At 34.2% G+C, this 23574-nt stretch overlaps 1 protein-coding gene across 4 annotated transcripts in view; it reads right to left on the minus strand.

Annotated features, from left to right (window-relative positions):
- The window catches only part of aopep (aminopeptidase O (putative)), a 161539-nt gene that overhangs the window by 36180 nt on the left and 101785 nt on the right, over nucleotides 1-23574 (minus strand). The gene's annotated exons all lie outside the window — the stretch shown is intronic.

Below are 23574 nucleotides of genomic sequence, written 5' to 3' on the forward strand. Positions count from 1 at the left end.
TCTTTGAAAAAAAGGTCATTTAAACTATAATAAATCTTTAAAGGTCCCGTAAAGTGCTTTGAAATATGCTTTTTTTTTCAATGTTTGATGTAATCTACAAAACACGATAAGAGGGTGGGAAATAGAGTAGTAAACGTTTTGTTTTATCACAGCTCTGGCAGTGAGAGTGGTTGAGCTTAAGTGCATCAAATGAAAAGCAAATGAGGAGCGTCTGGAAGAAGCGGGGCATGTCAGATACTAGAAAGCATTTGACTGGTTATGATGTGATGAGAAACTGTACACTACCTGACAAAAGTCTTGTCACTTATACAAGTTTTAGGAACAACAAATAATAACTTGACTTCTAGTTGAACATGCCTTGATTTTTAATTATATAATTAGGACAAAGAAAGTGTTTTTTCAGGACTCCCAGAATTCATAAAGATACTTTGGATTCATCTTCAATGCCTCCTCCATCTTACCCCAGACATGCTCAATAATGTTCATCTCTGGTGACTGGGCTGGTCAATCCAGGAGCACCTTGACCTACTTTGCTTTCAGGAACTTCGATGTGGAGGCTGAAGTATGAGAAGGAGCGCTATCCTGCTGAAGAATTTGCCCTTTATGTGGTTTGTAAGGTAATGGGCAAATGTCTTGATACCTTAGGCTGTGAATGTTGCCATTTACTCTGCGGATCTCTTGCACACCCTCATACTGAATGTAATCCCAAACCATGATTTTTACTTCACCAAACTTGACTGATGTCTATGAAATTCCTGGGTCCATGCAGGTTCCAATACAGTAGGTCTTCTGCAGTATTTGTGATGATTGGGAGGCAGTTCAACAGATGATTCATTGGAAAAATCTACCTTCTGACACGTTTTCAAATGATCCACAAGAAGTCAAAGGATTATTCGTTGCTCTTACAGAAAGGATCGACGACAAGACTTTTGTCAGGTAGTGTAGTATGAGGTGATGTTTACATGTACATGTTTCTATCAGTTTTATGACTTCTAAATGCAAATCTTGTCACTGTTTTAAGTCACACCAGCTTATAGATATCCTAGAAATGAAAAATACTGATATTAATATCTATAACAACTTAAAACCTGAAAAATATGAATGTTTGATAATATATATTTAATCACCCAGATAAAAACAGCCAACAAAAAAAGAGATATCTTTCAAACCATGAATGTTTGAACATTAGTGTGTATTATTAGTATTTAAATTATTGTAATTTGTAATATATTTGTAATATTTTGATAATTCAAATAGAAGCAAATTATCATTTAAATATGATGTTACATTCCTGTACATTTCTGTGTTGCGTAATTATTATTTATAGATATATTTTTCTCGCTAGTCTCTTTCTTTCTCTCTTTCTCTCTCTCTCTCTCTCTCTCTCTCCGTGCTCGCTTGCTCTCTACCTCTCTCCCGCTTCCACCTATACAGTGGCTCCGATTGGCTACCGCTGCCCAGCTGTTTGCCGTGCCCCCCTTGACGTCATCCAAGGTCTCCAATCCAGCCGCTGCCACCGTGGCATAAAAGTGGTGACAGGACGCTACACTGGAGGCCCTGAATTTCTGTGTTGTGCTGTGTGTCTGTGGTTTTTTGATATATGTCTGCTGTGTGTAACAATTTGGTATCTGTCCGTTATTTGTTCTCCATTTGTCTACCGTCGATGTCATGCGCATCTGAGGTTGGAGAGTGGGACAGGTAAGAATGTCGTGCGACATACATTGTGCACAAGTAGCTTGAATATCTTTGTATTAGACACACTAGGTAAGGGGCGTGCTCCACCCACTGTACTTTTGGTTTTTCCATCAAAGATCAGCGTAGGTTAGGTAGTGCGTATTAGACGCGAAGATTCTTTTCAATAACTTCTGCATTTTTATTTTGGATAGATAGGGTAGAGATTGGGCCAAATAGATTGTTTTTGTTTTATTTATTTTTATTGTTTGGATGCCGCCCGCGTCTCATTTCTCCAACTCTCCCATATCTGGTCAAACGTCTTATGCATTAGTCATCTGTGAAATTCAATGTCTCTTTGTAAATATTCAAGAATCTTTCTATGTACATTTTTTTTGGCATTCATTATTATCACTATTTTTGTAAATAAAATCACGTATTGCATTTAGCTGGTCTTGGTTTTTGTCCCTCATTTATTGATGTTGTGTGGTTGCTTATGTGTTTCACCCAAAAGTTAATGTTACTCCTCTTCCCCTTTATTTAACATCATTTAAATCGTAACAATGAACATAAACATAATTAATGGGATAAAATACTTATTTGATTAGAGACCAAGAAATTATGGAGAAACCTTGTCAAAATATTGTCTTCATTCTGTATATACAGTTGAAGTCAGAATTATTAGCCCCCCTGAATTATTAGCCCCAGTTTATTTTTCCCCCCAATTTCTATTTAATAGAGTGATTTTCTTAACACATTTCTAAACATAATAGTTTTAATAACTCATTTCTAATAACTGATTAATTTTATCTTTGCCATAATGACAGTAAACACAATTTGACTAGACATTTTTCAAGACACTTCTATGCAGTTTAAAGTGACATTTAAAGGCCAAACTAGGTTAATTAGTTTAACTAGGCAGGTTAGGGTAATTAGGCAAGTTATTGTATAACAATGGTTTATTCTGTAGACTATCGAAAAAATTAGCTTAAAGTGTAATAATTTTGTCCCTAAAATGTTGTTTGAAAATTTAAAAGCTGCTTTTATTCTAGCCGAAATAAAAGAAATAAGACTTTCTCCAAAAGAAAAAATATCTTCAGACATACTGTGAAAATTTCCTTGCTCTGTTCATTTTGGAAGCAATAAAAAAATCAAAGGGGGGCTAATAATTCTGACTTTAACTGTATATAATATATCTATACAATTCGTTCTCTTTAACAGCCCTGATTTCCAATGAGGTTATAAATGCAGCATTCAATAAGACTTTTCACACAAAGACAAAGCCTTGGATAAAACACACCTCAAAAATGATTTACAAGCTTTAAATGCCATCACAAATGACATCCATGAACCACCATGGCATTTTCAGCAGGTTGAATAAGACATCAATGGCGTCTTTGAAGAGTATCAGAGAAGCTGAGCGGGAAGAGGAATCCAGCGAGGTAAAAAAAAGCAGAGTGAGAGGAAATCACATATTGTGCATATTAAACCTCCCTTAAAAGAGCTCCTCTGATAATCTTCAGAATAAGAGAGGGAGAAAAAAATCACATTTCTCCAAACAGCAAACTCCGCAGAATGGTTTCTAGAGTATAGACAGCTAATGGAAGGAATGCTTTGGGAATTGAGCGCTGGAAAGATGCTTTAAAGTCTCATCTTGCAATATGGAAATCAGGCTCTAAACCAATTATTGCATGAAATGGCTGTATTTACAGGGGATTAGGTTTCTTTTTTTAATTCTTATACTGCTTACTCTTGTTTTAACCCATATTTTGCTTTCTAAAACTTAACATTCCAGACCATTTGGAGGAGCAAGTCGCAACAGTCTCCGGCGTGTAGAAATGAAAAGCCCCATGTGTCGAATGTTGCCATGAGATTATCAACAAAAAAAAAAATTGTTGCCCTTTTAAAGGCATGGGAGACATTATGAGTCATCCTCATAACACATGCCGACAAACATTTATAAAGGCACGACGTGAGTCAGAGAGAAATAATCAAGAATATCGCTGACCTGACGGCATGCTTATATTATTTGCTGGGGTGTGTGTGAGAAGGAAAACATAGCAGTAGATTCTGTCCCGCTGCTTTTAGCACACATTAAAAATAACTGTTAATAACATTTATGGTAAAAATATAATAAAATCTGCAGCAGTGACAATGTTTCATAACATGTGTTGTGTTATTATTACAATTAACCTGAACTAAAAGGTTAAAATCTTGCCATAAAACCGATTTAAATTAATATTTTTATTTTAGAATCATTGAGGTAGCATTAGATTATTTGGTCACATTTTATTTTGATGGTCCGTTTGTTACAATGCATTTACAGTTGAAGTCAGAATTATTAGCCCCCCCTGTTTATTTTCCCCCCAATTTAACAGAGAGAACATTTCAACACATTTCTAAACATAATAGTTTTAATAACTCATTTCTAATAACTCATTTGTTTTATCTTTGCCATGATGACAGTAAACAATATTTGACTAGATATTTTTCAAGACACTTCTATACAGCTTAAAGTGACATTTAAAGGCTTAACTAGGTTAATTAGGTTAACTAGGCAGGTTAGGGTAATTAGGCAAGTTGTTGTCTAACAATGGTTTATATCGGAAAAAATATAGCTTAAAGGGGCTAATCATTTTGACGTTAAAATGGTGCTTAAAAAAATAAAAACTGCTTTTATTCTAGCCAAATTAAAACAAATAAGACTTTCCCAAGAAGAAAAAATATTATAACACGTATTGTGAAAATTTTCTTGCTCTGTTAAACAATTTGGGAAATATTTAAAAAAGAAAAAAAAATTAAAGGGGGCTAAAAATTCTTACTTCAACTGTACATGTCAATTAATTCTCTTTAAATTATAAGTAGACTGTTAGGTTGGGGTTAGGGTAAGTTGACATCTACTTGCAAAGTTTCTTACCTTCAGTTAAATGTCTGTTACAGCAGTATCTACAGATGTTAAGCAGACAGTCTACAAATACTCAAAATACCATCAAAATAAAGTGTTACTGATTATTTTATTGTTTTTTTTTTCTATTTTTGTATTTTACTATTTTCACTTTTTTTAATTTAGTTGCAGTTTTTATATTAATTATTTTAGTTTTAGTTATTTAGTACATCCATTTAAACTATTTGAAATAACATGAATATTAATATGAATATTATTTTACATACATATTTACCTAATGGCTGAAAATAAAAGCTTATTCCTTTATATCATAGCATAATTTAGACAAGTGATTAAGCGAATATGAGTATTCATTTATTCATTTTCCTTTGAGTATTGTGTAAGTTTTTTAGTTTATTTTAATTCATACAATACAAACTATGATTTACACAGAATTTGCTGGGGGGAAAACTAATATTATAATAGGGACAAACCTTTTTAACTAAAAATCTAAACTTTTATGTGTAATTTACACAACAATGGCATTTTGAGGTATGAAGATGCAAATATTTGACATCTTCGGTTCTTTAAAAATAATAAACTACAAAAAAAACTTTGTTTTGTGTCTAGTCAAAATATCTAATGAATCTAAAATCAAGTTAAAAATATCATCTTGTTTTCAGAAATAAAATGTAGTTTTTATTTAAAACATGGAAGATAATATGCTATCTTCAGTGAAAAAAATATAATTTTAATATCTTTAAAAAGATTTAGATAAGATATATTAGATCAGATTTAATATGATGTTCTAGATAAAAATTATTTATCTACCCACTGCTATATTATTTTGCTTGTATTAGAAATTAATTATTGTTAATTTTTATTTTATTTTTTCAAATCAAGAGATTATTCTTTAACTTGCCAAAAAACACTTCTTGATTCAACAATATTTTACATATTTGGACTAGAAAATAAAAAAACTCTAAGTAGACATTGCTTTTGCAGCGTACCATTAATATCTCTTTATAAACTATGTAAAATTCCACAGTAACTATTGACTCAATAACAATAACATAACATGAAGAATACAGTGCTGTATTGTGTGGCAATGTTGTTTGCAGATTTCATGAAAGTGGACCACTTCGACAACATTGCCGGCACTTTTTAGATTTTAATACACTAACATCATGTAAACATACTGTACCATAAATCCACATTCAATTCTCACTACATACAGTACCACAGACTAAAGCAACTCGTAGTGAACCAACAGGTTTTTACCGTATAGCGTTTCTGCAGAGCAGGCAGACTGATGTGTCTGGAGATGAAGAGAGAAACAGGAAAAGGGAAATGGTGGAGGGAATGAGGGACACACACACATGAAGAGAGAGAGAGAGAGGCAGAAAGAGTGATGTGGTAGGAGATGGGTGGTGGCAGGCCTGCTATTATTACTCCATTATCACATCAGGATCTGTGGAGCAGTGATGCACAGTCTCCTCCCTCCTGTGCCACTTCCCTTTCTCTGTCCGGCCAAACACACACACACACATCTCTCATTCACGACAGTATGAAATCATCTACACCTTAATATGGACAATGAAGTAAGCAACAATCATTAGCATTAGCATTAACATTTTCAAAATCACTTCTCCTCACTTCTCGACCCGTTGAAATATCCTTCCCTAAAATGGTTAGGAAATGTAACTCCTCACCCGCCTAACCGACAAATAAGACCTATATTTGTCTGTGTTACTGAAAGCGAGAACTATTTCACTCTTGACTGCTCTGCGGCCATTGAAGGCCTTAAAAGAAGCTGGCAAAATAACAGCGTCAAATAAAAGCAAAAATGACTGTAATTTGACCGTGAGAAAGCCAATAAAGTCAAGAAAAAGTGGCAAGGGTCAATTGTTTTTTTCCCCCCGCTCAAATCCGCTGTGAAGACTTAATGTGGTGGAAAGCGAAGTCTTCTCACTTTTGGCCGATAAGCGGGTGCATCGCCGCCTCGGCCTGCGCTCTGTCATTAAGAGTCATTCAACAGGCCCACCCAAGACCATCGGATCCGCCGCCTTTGAAAGACGAGAGGAATTTAAAGTCATAAAAGATAGAGAGGGAGACGAAAGCCCTCCTCCACACTCGATTTGCCTCAGGGAATGGCAATTGTTTCGGGATGGCAGTAAAAACTTTAGCGCAAGGGGGAACAAACAGAGCTGCAGACTGTGCTTCAGTCCACTCATCTTGTCAAAAAAAAAAAAAAAAAAAAACAGGGCAGAGAAGAAAAGCGAGGTGATCGGCTATCAAGGGGAAACACCCTGTGATATGGGGCTTTCCATCATTTGGTTGAAAGGGGCAAGTCGAGGGCAATAGTTTCATTTCAAGATGTGTTATTGGTCAACTCATTCTAAAGCACAATACAATAAAATTCATGCATATGGCAACTTTAATTCAACTTTTTTGGCATTACATTTATTTTATTTTATATCTGTTTTAAAAGACAAAAGTCATGATGACAAGATGATACAACTAGTTTTATAAATTAATGCAGAAGATATTTATTTGTAATCAATGGTTTGGCTGAATGTTTTGATGTTTTGGATACGGGATCAGTTTCTTCAAAAATATAAAACAGGAAATTATATAATTTATATTAATCATTTATTATTATTTTATATAGTTTAACTTATAACATTCTATCAAGGTCAATAATTCTTTATTCACAAACAAAACTTCACAACTTTCTTTGTTAACTGAAGCTGAGAGATTTATGAAATTTCTTTAAAAAGAAAATGATATATTTTAGGAATATTACAAAAATTATTTGTGGTAATATCATAGATGCCTTCATCTTCTCTAGTTGTTTATTTTCTTTATCTCATTATTTTACATGTATTTTATGTTTTTTTTTATGTTTAAGTTTTGGTAAAGTACTATTCAATTCAATTACATTCATCTTTATTTTTAAAGCTATTATCTAGTTTTTACTACTACTACTATTATTGTTGTTGTTACTATTATTTTCCAGTATAGATTTGTTTGTTTAATTTGTACATATTTGATGTTTGAAGCATAAATAAAAAACTAAATAAATAAAGATAAAAAAGGTTATTAACTTCTGATACTTTTTCTAAAATATCAGACAACACAATATTTCTATACAGACCCAAAGCAAGCCTATTAAAGGGGGCTGTTCTTTTTTCTCAGAAACTGGACCTGTTTGCAGTTATTCGATGTTCATTTTAAGCACTAATTTGTGCTGGCTTAGCTTGTCGGATGGTTATCATTACCACACTTTTTGATGCAACAAAAATACTTGCTACATTTTTGTGCTTTACGTATTATTAGCATTTTTTGTGCTTATCATAATAAGAGCTTATAATATTTTTGTTTACAAAAAAATATGTTTATTTACAACCTTCTTTTATTGGTTATTCATCTTAAAGCTTTCCTCTTTTTGTTATTTTCACAATTTATTATAACATACTCTCAAAAATAGGACAAATGAGCTCATACTGGGGCCAAATCCTGGACTTTGTCAGAAGGTGGGTGGGTCTTTCGAACGACCCGAACCCCCCCGGCTATGGGCCTGCTTTATAGTTTATAATATATATATATATATTTTTTTTTTTGTATAAGTTATTTTTAAAATACGTCAATTTAATCTAAAGGAAAAAATAAAATTATTTACTTGCCAATTAGAACACAATAATAAAATATACGACAATATAATATATAATAAGTAACTTTGTTTTAGTCAACTTTTTATAAATACAGTTTAAGCATGGTTTTAGTTAACAATAACATCCCTGTTTCCACTACATACAATTTAGAATAAAAAAGTGCAACAACAAAAAACTTCTCTGAAATGAATGTATTTTTAAAATGAAAACTCTGTCAACAGATTCTGTGAATCTGTGAAACTATTTTAACCGCAACACAATTTCCTGCCATTAACCCTTGTGTGATACAGTAGATAAGACTGCTGAACTCTAGACAGCATTAAGCAAAGTAGCAAATCTCCAAGAACAAACACACACAAATAATCAAAGTGGATATTCACTGCTTAGATAATGCAGCACGACTTTCAGCACTCCCTCAACGACTAATTCCCTTCCACAACCCTGAATTCATCATTTTGTCATTTGTTCCAAATCAAACAGAAAAGCTCGAATTCATCATTCGCCATTAACACACTTGCCTCTGTAAGCCGTATAGGGACGTCCCGTTCACAGTAACCCTCCCTCCACCAGCATAGCTCCACACACGCAGTCACTCTGGACCGAGTGTGTGTTTGGTTTTCCGCCGCCTTTTTTCATTTCTCTCCACATGAAAGACCCTTTTCATGCAGTGTCCATTAAAGCCATGGAAAAGTTAGCAGCACGCAAATAAACAGAGCGAGGAGCTTAATGTAAAATTATGTACTTTTCAAATCTTTCCTTCGCCTTATTTCATCTTTATTTGAGTCCTCGACAGTACTTCTAACGGAGGCATTTTTAATAATATACATCAAAACATCCTTTCAATACGACTCTATTTAAAGTTAGAAAAGAAGACAGACAAAACTGATCGTCTCCCGTGAGGAAAAGAAACAAAACGGCGGGCGAGAGGACGATGCGGTGGGTAAAGAAGAAGAAGAGTGACTCATAGGTGCTGAGATTATGTTTCTGCTTGTGGAAAGTGAAAGAAGACTCACACACACATGCAGACACACCCAGCCACCGTTATTCCAACACAAACTACCGTAAAAGCCAAGCAGCACTTGCATCAATGGGGGGAAAGCACAGTCCAGTCAAAAAATGATGGAATTCTGTCATTATTTACTCAACCAAACCTGTACGACTTTCTTTTGTGGAGGTGGATTTTTCTTTCTGTGTAATGAAAATGAATGGAAGCTGAGACTGTCAAGCTCTAAAATGACGTAATGAATCTTGTAAAGTATCATAAAAGCGTCATGTGTCATATTTTATGGCTTCTTAAGCTATATGATAACCTCCATTGTGCTTATTTGTTCTTTTTTTAAGGCTTGGAAAAAGTTCAGTCCTATTCAGTGTTAGTGCATAGTGGAAATATTTAAACTTTCTCTTTTTAATGTTCCACAGTTGTAAAGTTTTATTTTGAGTAATTATTAGCACTATTCATATTTATAAGTGAACTACTGCTTTTATTGCATTTAAAAAAACATCAAAGGGGGAAAAGGCACAGTTTAGTCAAAATGAAGGAACTCTGTCATAAATTACTCACCTAAACCTGTATTTTGTTTCTTTTGTGCACATTTTATCCACAAAAGGTGGATTTTTGGAAGAAAATCTCTCTGTATAAAGGAAATGAATGGGGGCTGAGGCTGTCAAGCTCTAAAATGATGTAAAGCTCTTGTAAAGTATATCATAAAAGACATCTATACAACTCATGCGTCATATTTTATGGCTTCTGAAGCTATGATAACCTTCATTGTGTCTATTAGTCCTTTTCAAGTGCTATTCAGTGTATAGTGGAAATGTTTAAAATAGCACTTTTTTCAATGTTCCATAGTTGTAAAGTTTTAGACTGAGAAATTAATCGCATCATTCATATTTATGAGTGAACCACTGCTTTTATTGTATTTAAAAAAGCATTAAAGGGGAAAATGCACAGTCCAAAATCTCTTTCTGTATAATGAAAATGAAAGGAGGCTGAGGCTGTCAAGCTCTAAAATGATGTTAAGCTCTTGTATCGTTAGTATCATAAAAGACATCTATGCAACTCATGGGTCATATTCCAAGGATTCTAAAGCTATAGAATAACTTTCATTATGTTTATTGGTCATTTTTAATGCTTGGAAAAAGTTTAGTCCTATTCAGTGTTAGAGTGTAAATATTTATTGTAAATATTAGATTGCTTTAGTTGTATGTATGTGTATGTGAGTGTGTGTATATATATATATATATATATATATATATATATATATATATATATATATATATATATATATATAAACTAAAATAAGTTAAGCATCAAAAGGGGAAAAAAGCACAGTCCATCAAAAAATGTTGGAATTCTGTTATTATTTACTATTATTATTTTTTGTGAAGCACAAAAGGTGGATTTTGGAAGAAAATCTCTTTTTGAAAATAATGAAATAATGAAAATGAATAGAGGTTGAGGCTGTCAACCTCTAAAATGACGTAAAGCTCTTGTAAAGTATTATAAAATACTTGAATGCAACTCAGGGGTCATATTTTATGGTTTCTGAAGCTATATTAACCTTCATTGTGTCTATTGGTCCTTTTCAAGTCCTATTCAGTGTAAGTGTATAATGAAAATATTTAAAATAGAACTTTTTTTTTTAACTTCATTTGAGGCTCTAAAATGTAATGAATTACAAGATGTATTGAATCTTGTAAAGTATCATAAAAGATATCTATGCAACTCATGGGTCATATTTTAAGTATTCTGAGGCTATAGAATCACATTGTGCTTATTGGTCCTTTTAAAGGCTTGGAAAAAGTTAATTCCTATTTAGTGTTAGTGTATAAACATTTATTGTAAATATTATATTGCTTTTATTGTATAAAATTAAAAAGGTTAAGCATCAAAGAGGGAAAAAGCACAGTCCAGCCAAAAATTATGGAATTCTGTCATTATTTACTCAACCAAATGATTTGACTGTACGACTTTCTTTTGTGGAGCACAAAAGGTGGATTTTTGAAGAAAATCTCTTTCTGCATAATGAAAATGAATGGAGGCCGAGGCTGTCAAGCTCTATAAACATGTAAATCTCTTGTAAAATATCATAAAAGACATCAATACAACTCATATTTTAAGGCTTCTGAAGCTATATGATAACACTCGTTGTGTGTATTGGTTAAATTTCAAAGCTTTAAAAAGGTTTAGTCCTATTCAGTGTTGGTGTACAGTGGAAATATTTAAAATATCACTTTTTATATTCTATCGTTGTAAAGTTTTAGATTGAGTAATTAATTGCATAATTCATATTTATGAGTGAACTACTGCTTTTATTATATAAAAAGCCCTAAAAAAACAACCATCAAAAGGGAAAAAAGCACAGTCCAGTCAAAATAAAGGAACTCTGTCATAAATTACTCATCTAAACCTGTATTTTGTTTCTTTTGTGGAGCACAAAAGGTGGATTTTTGGAAGAAGGCTGAGGCTGTCAAGCTCCAAAATGACGTAAAGCTCTTGTAAAGTATCATAAAAGACATATAGGTCATATTTTATGGCTTCTGAAGCTATAAGATAACCTACAATGTGCTCATTGTATGCGCCTTTTTGGTACTTTTTAAGGCTTGAAAAAGGTTCATTTGTATTCATTAATATAAATCTCTTTTTTTAATGTTTTATAGAGTTTGAGGGTGAATGGTAAATAGCAGAACTAAATACTGCTTTTATTGCCTTTTATTAAAAAAAAAAAAAAAAAACATAAAAAAGGGTGATTATACTTTATTTTACAACATGTGTACTTAACCTAAAGAAGTATTGGGTTATATGGTGACTACATAGATTATGGTTAGGTTCAGCGCTATAGTTAAAATATATTACCTACTTATGACCTTGTTTATGCATGTGTATAAGTGCATAGCATGTAAACGGACTGTAAAATAAAGTACTTTATGTGTATGCAGTTAAAACAGCGGCTGCATTATGGCAGTGTGTGCGTTTGTGTGTGTTATCCTGAACAGGAGGAAATTCCCTTCAATTAGACTAACAATGTTCTGACAGAGAGTTTAACTCTCATTCAGGCTGAGTGACAGCTTGGGCAAAATCACATAGGAAACCAGTGACATGTTCCACAAACACAGGAAAAAGGCCAAACGTTCTTTCACCTTTTGTTCACTTAATGTGTGTCTGTGTTTCAGATGCGTCTGGAATATGAAGCTAAAATAAAACTCTAAAAATACAAAGGTCAGGTGCATTGCAGAGAGCCCTGCGTATGACGTGTGGGAAAAAAAGATATATACATGTGTAGTGTGGCTTACAACAGTAATTTGTTCCCTCATACTGTAAATTGTTTCTATGTTGTACTAAACTGTTCCCTCATTTTGACTTAAGCGCAAAGTAATAAATTCCATTAATGACCGGGATTAAATAAACTGACAAATTAGTCATTTTTAAGTTAATTCATGATATTCATATACACTCACTGGCCACTTTATTAGGTACAACTGCTCGTTATTGCAAATTTCATTCATTTTCTTTTCAAATTAGTCCCTTTATTAATCTGGGGTCGCCACAGCAGAATGAACCGCCAACTTATCCAGCACATGTTTTACACAGCGGATGCCCTTCCTGCTGCAGCCCATCCCTGGGAAACATCCATACACACTCATTCACACTCATTACACTACGGACAATTTAGCATACCCAATTCACCTGTACCACATGTCTTCGGGCTGTGGGGGAAACCGAAGCACTCGGAGGAAACCCATGCGAACTCGGGGAGAACATGCAAACTTCACACAGAAACGGCAACTGACCCAGCTGAGGCTCGAACCAGTGACCTTCTTGCTGACAGCACTGCCTACTGCGCCACCGCATCCCCAATACACATTTCTAATCAATCAATCACATGGCAGCAACTCAATGCGTTTAGGCATGTAGACATGGTCAAGACGATCTGCTGCAGTTCAAACCAAGCATCAGAAAGAGTAAGAAAGGTGATTTAAATGACTTTGAACGTGGCATGGTTGTTGGTGCCAGATGGGCTGATCTGAGTATTTCAGAAACTGCTGATCTACTGGGATTTTCATGCACAACCATCTCTACGATTTACAGAGAATAGTCGTAAAAAGAGAAAATATCCAGTGAGCGGCACTGGCAAATGCCTTGTTGATGCCAGAGGTCAGAGAACAATGGCCAGACTGGTTCCAGCTGACAGAAAGGCAACAGCGACTTAAATAACCTCTTGTTACAACCAAGGTATGCAGAAGAGCATTTCTGAACACACAACACATCGAAACTTGAGGCAGATGGGCTACAGCAGCAGAAGACCACACCGGGTGCCGCTGCTGTCTGCTAAGAGCAAGAAACAAGACTACAATTCTCACAGGCTCACCCAAATGAGAAATTATAAGACTTGAAAAACATTGCATGGTCTGGTGAGTCCATGCTATCAGGTCAATATAGACCAAAATCTCTGAGAAATATTTCCAGTACCTTGTTGAATCGATGCCACAAAGGATTAAGGCAGTTCTGAAGGCAAAAGTGGGTCCAACCTGGTATTAGTAAGGCGTACCTAATAAAGTGGCCATTGGGCGTATAAATGCTACTCTTTTAAATGTAGGATATTTTGGAGAGATATTTTTGTTGTTATAGTAATGAGCATTTATACTTACAGCGGTTGTAAATAGCATCTAAATATACACTTCTGCCATTGCTTGACATACAGTTTTACTACCCAAAAACATGAGCGATTTGACAAAAATGGCATTTCCACAGAAATGTTTTGATTTATTGACTTTTGTTGACATTTCAATTGTTGTAAAGCAATTTGCAACAAGCAATGGCATTATTTGCTGGCCTTTCCATCATGTATAATAAGAATTCAAAATGATTTCCTTGGTGTCGGCATGTTAAATGACATTCAAGACATTTGATGTTTATGATTCAAGATTATATGAAGAACACAAGATTTCTTTGAAATAGAAATCGTTTGTAGTTTTCAGTCACTTTTGATAAACTTAATGCATCCTTGGTCGATAAGTTAATTTCGAAATCAAAACCCTTGGGATTTAGGGCTCTAATCCTTTCTTTTAAAAGTATTGGTAAAGCTATTGTGTTTTTTTCCTCCTTTTTTTTTTGTCAAAAGTGTTCACTCCGTCCCCTTCTGGAGCCCCTATATCCTGCCATTGTTAATGCATTTCCAAGGTAACTGTAAGAATATTAAATTAGGAACCTGAAACTTTAAACGTTCAATTTGCATTAAAAGGTCTTTGACTGGACTGCATCACTCCAACATCTGGAAATGAGCTTTAATTACAGTAGAACTCCCAACTCTCAAAGACAACTGTAAATATTCAAGATAACAAAGCAAAAGAATACCCAGAGACTTTCTCAAAACACTGAAGGACACAAATGAATTGATAAAGGGCAAATCAAAGTGCTCTATATAAAAGTAAAGCATGAAAAATCCCGATGCAGATTTCTCAAAGATTCGCTTTCATCTGCCAGCACATAATAAAGCCAAACCTTGGAATCGCAGACTTTCATCAACTCAAACCTTTGCCCCATTAAGGGTCTCGTGTGTAAGAATGCACACCATTCACCTCCTTTCATTCTTCCAGAAGAATCTGTGCCTGAGTGGCATTATTAAAACACAAAGTGTGATTTCTGAAGCACTTTTACAGCTTCTGGACTTTTTATGCTGTCTGACCACAGCCTCGTAAAAAACACACTCTGCCATTGACAGACAGCATAACACCCGGACTGGGTTACTTTTGTTACACTTTTGTGTGTGCGTGTCTTTCTCCTTTATTGTTTTTTTCTAGGCTTTTTTTCGCAGTGTTATTTTTTTCTTAAATACCAAAAAACAAATTTCGCAGATTTAAAATGGTATTTAAAATAGACATATTTAGGGGCTCACAATATACAGTTGAAATCAGAATTATTTCTTATAAGCAATTGCTTATAAGTCATCTTAGATTTTTTTTTTCTTTTTTAAATATTTCCCAAATGATGTCTAACAGAGCAAATTTTAACAGTATGTCTGATAATATATATATTTTTTTTCTGGAGAAAGTCTTATTTGTTTTATTTCGTTTTATTTCGGCTAGAATAAAAACCCCTTTAAGCCAGGGGTCAGCAATCTCGGTCCTGGAGGGCCGGTGTCCTGCTGATTTTAGCTCTAACCCTAATCAAACACACCTGAACAACCTAATCAAGGTCTTACTAGGTATACTTGAAACATCCAGGCAGGTGTGTTGGAGGCAAGTTGGAGTTAAACCCTGCAGGGACACCGGCCCTCCAGGACCAAGATTGGTGACCCCTGCTTTAAGCAATTTATTTTTTATTTTTTTGATACTCTACAGAACAAACCATCGTTATAAATTGCCTAATTACCCTATGCTGCCTAGTTAACCTAATTGACCTAGTTAAGCCTTTAACAGTCACTTTAAGCTGTATAGAAGTGTCTTGAAAAATATCTAGTCAAATATTATTTATTGTCATCATGGCAAATGTAAAATAAATGAGTCATTAGAAACTATTAAAACTATTATGTTTAGAAATGTGTTGAAAAAAATCTTTTCTTCAAGAGAAAATGCGGAAAAAATATAAACAGGGGGTCTAATAATTCAGGGGGCTAATAATATTGACTTTAACTATATATATATATATATATATATATATATATATATATATATATATATATATATAATCTTTAAATTAAATCTTTTGTATACTATATATTTTATCTATATTTAAAAAAAATTAAGAGAAAAATATACAGATGAGAAATTAATAAGTGCAGTTCATTAGGTTACACTTAATTAATTGTCTTTATCGGGGCTTTTTTGTCCAGCAGTAAACATTTTAGAAAAGCTGTATAATTAGTACTTACACTTAACTAGCACATTTATAAATGTATTCATTCTTTTTTATAAGTAAACCAATATATTTTTAATTATGGCATTTCCCTGAAAAGTAGATTTGGTACTAAAAAAATAATAAAAAATTGATAATTAAGTAATTGATTGACAGCCATATAAGCTTGTTTAACTGTGCAGCAGTGTATTTTCTCTATAAATTATTATAAAAATATAAAAAGTGCAGGAATAAGTAACACCTTTCTTTTGTATATTTGTAAAATGTATATTTTGTTTTTATACTGCATTTTTGCTCATCAAAAACAGAATTAAATATTAACAATAGCTTATTCGTTCAAGCTTTTTATTTATAAGTAAACCAATATATTTAGGGTTCACAATATTTTTTTCCCCATGAAAAGTGTACATTCTTAAGCAAATCCCGATTTGTCACTTGAAAAGAAGACAAAAACACTGAATAGGTAATAGATTCTTTTACCTGATAACTACTGCACCACAGTGTATTTTGAGCGTATATTTATTTTATTTAAAAAAGAAAGGAATAAGTGCATGAATACGCAACACCTGGCTTAGGGTAGTTGGGTTACACTTGCATTTTTCTGTGTGTCTTTTCTCCTTTAATGTCTTTCTGGACTTTTTGTTGTCCCTGTGGTAAACTTTGCCCCAGGTTAGACTTTCTAAAAGAGTCAAAGCCCCTTGTGTTTGAATGTGGCAGATCTCTGTGTGTCTTGGGTGAAGCAGGACGATAAATGATGCCACATGACACATGGCGGTGAGCTGCGAGCACACATATGGCTCTGTGGTTCAGGTGAAATAAGCCTCTCGCTTTCAGTGGCATCGGGGTTCACTCGTCACCACAGGGAAGGCCAGGCTTTTGTGAATTATACATCATATGAGGGCGGGTTTGCCCTTTATAAAAGCAGCACCGACTGTGATCGTGTGTCATCAGCTCACAAACCCAAATCACAACAACAACAAAAAAGCTTAATCAGTATTTTGTTTGTTTTCCAGGAGAAATAGACAGACGTTATTATTACAAAATCTATTGGAAAATGCTTTATTGCATTAAAAAAAAATTTCCCCCTGATAATACATGTTAATTTAATGTTTCAACCAGTAGCTTCAGTTAAAGTTAACAGCAAATAAGTAAAACCTCAAATTAATTCAAGTTTTGATTTAATTTTATCCAGTGGTGTGAAGTAACAAACTACAAACACTCAAATGACTGTAATTAAGTAGTTTTTCTCAGAAATTGTAATTTGCTAAGTCGATTTAAAGATGTGTACTTTTACTCTCCCTTGAGTACATTTTTAGTGAAGTATCTGTACTTTTACTCCACTACTTTCCTTCAACCTGCAGTCACTACTTTATTTACTCTTGTCTATGGGGATTGGAAAAATCAGTCCTGTGATTCCTGTCCAATCAAATCACACATAGAAGGTAAATCGCATAATAATGAAATACCTCAAGACATGGCCGATTTATAATTGCAGCAAACTGGGAGCATTAAAAGAAGATGTCCAAAATCTTTACACGCATTGACTCAGAGACTGTTTAGATGCATGTCACTGATGAGAAGGCAGATGTTTACTCTTTGATGACCGAAATGGCCTTAAACACCCAGCAGGAACAAAACGTCAACATGACATCAGATTGATGCTGTACCCCAATGTTGTGGGTACATTGCATTTTGTTTGGAAATGACATCAGAACACATCAGGCCAATGACGCCAATGTCCAACCTAAATTCAACCAAATATCAACGTCTAATGATGTTACAGCTTGACGTTGTGTGGACATTATCACTATGACGTCTATCAGAAGTTGGATTTTGCTTGCCATACCTGACGAATAAATGTCAGTAGTTGAAGTCAATATGATGTTGGCTTAAGATTTTGGCTCAAAGTTGGATTTTGGTCACTTTCTAATAACCTAAAATCATCGAAATATCAACGTCATTTGATTTTGCTATAGGACGTCAAAATAATGTTGTTCTTAGACGCCGGCTAGACAGTGAATTTTGGTCACCTGACATCACAATCTAAATCTAACCTAATATTGGGCAATGACTAACTGCACTACAGAATGTTACGTTTACACACATCCACAAATACATGTACAGTAAATGTATCAGCTTTTTACAGCGTAATACTCACTACTCACTAATCTTGAGTACTTTTGTAAGGTCTTACTCATACTTTAAGTAATATTTAAAACTACATTTTTGGGCAAGTAATGGTCCATTTACTTAAGTATGATTTTTCAGTACTCTTTCCATCACTGATTATACTTAATGCAACATTTGTCAGATGTTTTTCATGTACACATGTAACATTTGTATGCTTTTATATACCTTTTGTCACAGTGGAAAACTTTTTTTTTTTTTAATACTGCACATTTTGCATTTATGCATTTTAATTTGTACACTCAAATTGGTATTTAACATTAACAAATATATTTAGGGTGGTTTTTTTTTAATTCAGTTTATTTATATAACGTGTGTGAGTGTGTCTGTGTAGAATTGTATTCTTTTCAAAAATGATATAAATTCAATACATATTACAACAAAAATTGGAAGACTTGCAGTTTAACATTTAGCAAAATATATATAGAAAAATACTCAAATAAAACAAATATTTTTTTCTACTTAACTAGAAAAACATCTCTTCTCTTTACATGGGAACATGTCACTCCACCCTCTTTTGATACATGAATAAAAGAAGCGTTTACTTTAAATTTGAAATAATTAGACTATCACTTACTGATTCTTTAAAGACCTTTGACAAGGTGTGGTGCCCCTTTTTAGATTATCTGCTGGCTAACTCTCTTTATTCTTAAGTTGAGCAATAATTTATGAAAGACATATTTATTATTCTTTTTCATTCTTTATATTTTTATTATCTTTTTTTCTTATTAATTATGTTTATTTTAGTTTCAATGGGAAGTTATCAGCTGTTGAGGGAGGGAAGTGTTTGAATTTGCAATACAATATAAACATATTTTGTACTTTCCATTAATTTTGATTATTTCAAACTAATAAACTAATATATTGAATGGCTTTTGTTTTTTGGAAAAGGGAATTTTCTCAACTAAATCTGTCTTACTTTGGTAAATAACATCAATTTTCTGTAATGTATTTGGTGCATTATAACTTTTAATTATTGTCTTTTTTTATTAATTAGGTATAGTCAAATAACGTAACAAAAACCTGACTTGAACCTGCATCCTCTATTCGTGCACCACAGCAATTTGTGACAGTGTTATGTGTCAGTTCCAAAAGCAACTTTAATGTGTATAAAAAAGAATGCTGTTTTTTTTTTTTTTAAGAAATCAATAAAGCTCATTTTAGAAGCTAGCATCAGTGTGCCCTTGTTCAACAGGCAGCTGAAGGTGATGCACTGACTCTGTGACGCAGGTCCCGTGTCAGGTTATGCTGTCTGTGAGCCGCTCCCCCATAAACAACAGATACGGACAGATCCATACCTGTGCATAATCAAGCTGACTTCACCCGACAGCAAGTCAATGAGACGTCACTTAGTGAAACAGATACGTCTGTTTTCACAACATTAGCTCATGTGTGCTACAAACATCCTGATATGAGATGTGGCGGGGTTAACAGAAGAAAATCTGTTACGAAGATGAAATAGGCAAGAATAAAAACGTGAAATGAAAGCCCACAATTTTCCACAGCTTCTTTATGTCAAACTGAGTTTCCTACAATACAACATCACTTAAATTCAAAGTAGAGTTCGGTTTTCTCTAGTATGTTAGTGCATGACTACATTTTTGTACAATATTTAGACAGTACATTCATTTACCTTCGACTTAGTCCCTTATTTATCAGGGGTCACCACAGCAGAATGAACCATCAACTATTCCAGCATACGTTTTACGCAGCGGATGACCTTCCAGTTGTAACCAAGTACTGCAAAACGAGGGGCAAATTTTAACCTGTATATTGCAAATGATAGCCCATTTAAAAATGAATGAATGAATGAATGAATGAATGAATTTGGACTGTATGATGTGATTAGCCTGATTTGTTTGTAACCATATACACATTTTCAACTGTTTTTGCACTACTAGTTTCTTGACACAGCGTCAACACTGAATTGGCCTGTTGCTTAACATATAGCACTGTTTAAACTCTGATTTTAGAAGCGATGGCTTGTCTCTGAGAATCAGTTCCTCATTTTTGGTGCGATTCTTTTTCAATTCTTTCCACCCTGACGTTAGAAAATAAGCTATTAATAGAAGCACAATAACACATTGTAGCTGAAATGTCAACATTTGCTGAGCAGAATGTGATCTGCAAACAATAAAATGAAATGACTATAACATTACAACACTAAAATAAGGTTGATTAGATGTGTGTGGGTGTTTTTCTATTTTGTCATGGACATAATTTTAATAAAGTATTTTTTTTATATATATATAAAGATAAAATTTCCCATGCTATGCGTCTGTTATCATTTTGTGTATGCAGAGAGAAGCACGAAAGCTTTTACCATGAGAGCCAAGTGTAAAAAGAAACACAACAAATCACAATTTGTGTATGTGCAAGATATGTGCAAAACTTAGGTGTAGGAAAGTTGTGCAAGATATCGAAATGTTTCAATTATAGCTAGTTAGCATCCTAGTTCACATAATGAAACAGTAAAGACTAGCACCATTAACTAGAATGAAAGCGAATAGTCAGCAATACATCTTTACATAGCCAAGCAGCATAGCCCTACATGCAATGACCAGCTAGTATTAACCAATGATACAATACAAAAACCAATGTTATTACGCAGCACTGTTACCTAGTTAGCTAGGGAATACTTTCTGGTGCTGTCTGCGTAACATCATTGCACCCACTGCAGCCATAGTACAGCAGCAAAGTTCCTTGATTATTACGCTGGAATAAAAGTATAGTTCCTAGCCATTTTGACCTGGAAAGTCACAACTTTTCATTTTCTAGTACGGAATGTAACTACAGAAGGATCAGACTTTAAATAGTACAATTATCAAAACTCTTTTTTTTTCATTTTTGAGCAAGATGCTAATGGACTAATCTGCCTCAATGATTTATGCTAAGTCAAGCTAAAAGTGTTCCTGTCAGATCTGGAGACAGGCTGAACAGACTAAAAAATGGTAAAACTCAACTGTTTAACTCTTGGAGACTTTTAAATAAGACTATTTATATAAAAAAGAGGATTGTCCATTGAAGCACTTCTATTCATGCAAGATATCAAATGGAGTACTTTAAAAGATGTTCGATGTTCTGCACTTGCTAACATATTTTACTATATAAAGTATACTTAATATATATATATATATATATATGGGCGACGCAGTGGCGCAGTGGGTAGCACGTTCGCCTCACAGCAAGAAGGTTGCTGGTTCGAGCCTCGGCTCAGTTGGCGTTTCTGTGTGGAGTCTGCATGTTCTCCCTGCGCTCGCGTGGGTTTCCTCGGGTTGCTTGCTTACTGGATAAGTTGGCGGTTCATTCCGCTGTGGCGACCCCAGATTAATAAAGGGACTAAACCGGCAAGAAATATATATATATATATATATATATATATATATATATACACACACACATATATATATACACATACATCTTTCACCAGCTGATAAAAACCCTCGCAGCTCTCCTCTACAGTAACACCTCCATCCCTGTGGGTCAATAGAGCTCAATGTATGTTGGCGAAGTATAATCGCAAGTCCTCCCTCCAGCAGCTGAGAAAACAAACATGCTATAGATGTACTCCTGTAGATACCATGCACTTGAAAGGTCTATTATGTTTGACTGCAGCTGTCCTAACAAGAAAGGTTACGTTGACCTTGCCCTTCGCATTTAGAGAGTATGCAGCAGCTCTGTTGATGGGTAATCTGATACAATTGTCTCTGGGATCTGTTAGCGATTCTGACACACAAAACAAAGTGTCAAAGTTGAGGATCATCATCCATCGTTTTGTCTAGTTTGAGCACACCGTTATCAAGCACACATTGGTGTTTGCTAAATTAAAGATAAATGAATGAAATCAGTTACAGTGTAGAGTTACAGTAAAGTTAGGATAATTAACTATATAATTCAGGTAATTTAAACAATTAGTGCTATACAGTAGTTAACTAAAGCCATTTGACTTATCAAATAACAATGATCTGTGTAAGTTTTATAAGATAAAATAAGCAGGATAAAAAAAACATTTAAAAAATTAAAAACTTAAGCTTATTATACTGTAGCTAGTTGCCAAGACAAAAACTTTTTTTTTATTTTGATTTAGCATAATTTAAAAACAGGGTACGCACGATTGTGCAGTGGGTAGCGATGTCGCCTCACAGCAAGAAGGTCGCTGGTTCAAGCCTCGGCTGGGTCAGTTGGCATATCTGGATTATGCTATAGGTGAATTGGTTAAGCTAAATTTTCCCTAATTTATGTGTGTATGTCCTGGTCCTCCAGGTTGAGTGTTGAGAGTTGGGCTAACTACCCACCTCGTAAAAACTAGATTATGAAACACCAACATGGTTCGGCTAAATATCAACTACAATATAAACGGCCATGGAAGTAAGTAAGTAAGTATAATTTAAAAACAAAATTACAAGTAGCATTAAACAAAAGAGTTTTATAAAGAAAAGTGATATTACAATCTCACTTAATCATTAATAAATAACACTAAAATGGTATAATAATTCAATAATACAAACCATAACACATAATCTTTAGTAATAAATTTTTTACCCAGAATATTAAATGCCATTAAAATGTCTTTAGCTAATGTTATAACTGATCCATTCAGTTCCCAAGTTGAAAACAATCAATCAATTTAATCAATGACATAATTATGAGGTGGAGCTACATTTCTGTCTAACCAATGGGAGACAAAAAGTGTGTTCAAACCTTAAACATGTGGAAACTTGAGTCTCTTTCACGCTAAAAATGACTTTTGTTGGTGTAACCTATCCAGATATCTGATTTATTTTGCCATCACACCTAACATTTGTGAGTTGGATAAGTCTATTTAATTTAGATGTTACCACATCAGACTATCTGACAAAACATTTTTAACAGTGTGGAAGGGAGAAAGAAAGAGAGAGAAAGGAGGAAAACAGGGAAATGTCCTCAACCCACTCGGCAGCACAGCCGCATAAAGGACAGCTTTGACGACCAGAACAAAAGGTCTACTTGTGTGCATAATATCTGCAAATTGGGTGACAAAAACAAACAGCTGTGGGTGAAACGCTGAGAAGAAAAGGGGGGTCTCAGCGAGAAAAGGGGCACGTGTTCAAAGCCGACAGAAACAGGTCTGTGTCATCGCAGGTGTTCGGCGAACACACACACACACAACATCGTCTACTATACGGTGACTGATTGGTAAACAACGTGAGACACAACGGGGAAGATCAAAGCAGAATATCTATTGTTAATAAAAGCACCTGTTGAAAGACACTTTGATGAAACCTGCTTGAGAGGGCATCAAAGCATGACCAGACCTTTGTGTT

Source organism: Danio rerio, chromosome 8 (assembly GCF_049306965.1).
Source record: "Danio rerio strain Tuebingen ecotype United States chromosome 8, GRCz12tu, whole genome shotgun sequence".
Lineage (NCBI taxonomy): Eukaryota > Metazoa > Chordata > Actinopteri > Cypriniformes > Danionidae > Danio > Danio rerio.